Genomic DNA, 2500 nt, shown 5'->3' with positions numbered 1-2500 from the left:
TGTGAGAGACCAGATCTGGCCAGTTTGAACATAAAACAGGCTGAATACTTTTGGCCGGATATGGCCGGTTTAAATGCTAAAGGATTAAACAATACTGTAAAATCTTAACAACTGTTGTAGATCCTACGAGGAAACTGCGATGGCTGAAGATACCGATGGAGAACTCCTCTGAAGGTCACATAAGTAATGATCCTTTCTACTAAAGGCACAAGGCCTGAAATTTTGGGGGAGGGGGTCAAGTCGATTACATCGACCCCCCAGAGTTTCACAGGTACTTAATTTATCGACCCCAAAAGGATGAAAAGCAGTCAACCACAGCAGAATTTGAACTCAGAACATAAAGAGAGATGAAATGTTGCTAAGCATTTTGCGCTACTTGCTAACGATTCTGCCAGCTTGCCATCTTAGGTGGCATGAATAATAATGGTTTCACATTTTGGTTCAAGGTGGGCAAGGTTGGAAGGAGAGGGTAAATCAATTACATCAACCCCAGTGACCAACTGGTACTTATTTTATCAACTCCTGAAGGATGAAAGGTAAAGTTGACCCAGAGTGGAATTTGAACTCAGAATGTAAAGGCAGACATAATGCCATTTTGGCTGCTGTGCTCATGATTCTGCCAGCTCACATCATCATCATCATCGTTTAATGTCCACTTTCCATGCTAGGGTGGATCACGACCTGCATGCTTTTACTCATAGAGCTGCTGGATTAATAAACTGGTGGTTGTGGTAGTAGTAGTAGTAGTAGTAGTAGTAGTAGAAGAAGAAGTAGTAATAGTAGTAGTAGTAATAGTAGTAGTAGTAGTAGTAGTAATAGTAGTAGTAGTAGTAGTGGTAGTAGTGGTAGTAGTAGTAGTAGTAGTAGTAGTAGTAGTAGTAGTAGAAGAAGAAGAAGAAGAAGTAGCAGTAGTAGTAGTAGTAGTAGCAGCAGCAGTAGCAGTAGTAGTAGTACTAGTAGTAGTAGAAGAAGAAGAAGAAGTAGTAGTAATAGTAGTAGTAGTAATAGTAGTAGTAGAAGAAGAAGAAGAAGAAGAAGAAGAAGCAGCAGCAGCAGTAGTAGTAGTAGTAGGAGGACGAGGAGGAACCATAATAACTGTCAGCTAGTCTTTTAAATTCATGTCTTCAAGAAAAGTTGTTATCAAATATATTGTGCAGTGTTAGTCAGCCTTGCTATCTTCATGCAAAGTTCTAAGTTAATGAGTACAGAATCCAAATTAATGAGAATATCTAATTCAAGTTAATGAGAATATTTTGATCAATGCAGACCAGACAGTCATGATTTCAATCCTCTTTCAACTATTCTTTAGCTTTTGTTTTGTTCCTTATCATTTGACCTCGTTAACTGGGGTTTTAAACCAATAAATCTACATACATACATACATACATGCATACATACACACATGCATGCACACATAGATGCACACTTGCACGTGCACACACACACATACATATATGCGAGCTGGCAGAAACATTAGCATGCCGGGCGAAATGCGTAGCCGTATTTCGTCTGCCGTTACGTTCTGAGTTCAAATTCCGCCGAGGTCGACTTTGTCTTTCATCCTTTCTGGGTCGATAAATAAAGTACCAGTTTCGCACTGGGGTCTATGTAATCGACTTAATCCCTTTGTCTGTCCTTGTTTGTTCCCTCTATGTTTAGCCCCTTGTGGGTAGTAAAGAAATATATACATACATACATACATACATACATATCAGTGAAAAAGAGAATACCTATGCTGAACTATTGAAAAATCTGCAGTTACTCTATCCAGATTACAAGTTCAGGTTTACACCTGTAATTATTAGGGTCCTGGGATATGTAACACACTGCCTAAATACCAATCTTGAGAAATTAGGCTTCTCAAAACCAGAAAGGAGAAAGCTAATTCGAAGACTACAGATCCAATCCATCACTGGAACTGTAAAAATCTGTAAAACTTTCCAGAAGTTTATCATTTAAATATATACAAGCATGTCTAGATATGCAACTGTGAGGTAAGCAACAATGATGGTATCCAGTATTGGTAGGATACTGCAGATATGTAAGTATAAAATGCAATTTAAACCATAGATTCCAACTCTGGGATTTGGTTCTAGGTGAGACATAGGTATAAAAAGAAAACACAAATGGCATTTAAAATTTATAAGGCAGGGCTGTGTGGTAGGAAGCTTGCTTCCAAACCACATGGTCCCAGATTCAGTCTCACCACATTGAACCTTGGGTAAGTGCCCCCTTGACCACAAGTGGCCTGAACTCTTTACATGAACACCACCCTGTACATAACTCCATGTTCCCCTACATGGCTTTGCTTTTTGCTTTTTGAGCCAAAAAATTAACTAACTAACAACCAAAGCTTTGTGAGTGGATTTGGAAGATGGAAACTGAAAGATGCCTATCATGTGTGTGTGTGTGTGTGTGTGTGTGTGTGATTGTATGTTCTCCACCACCATTTGACAACCAGTGTCGGGGTGTTTATGTCCTCCATAACATAACAATTTAG

Source organism: Octopus sinensis, unplaced genomic scaffold (assembly GCF_006345805.1).
Source record: "Octopus sinensis unplaced genomic scaffold, ASM634580v1 Contig18547, whole genome shotgun sequence".
Lineage (NCBI taxonomy): Eukaryota > Metazoa > Mollusca > Cephalopoda > Octopoda > Octopodidae > Octopus > Octopus sinensis.
The sequence above is the reverse complement of the archived record's forward strand: the minus strand, read 5'-3'. Positions refer to the sequence as shown.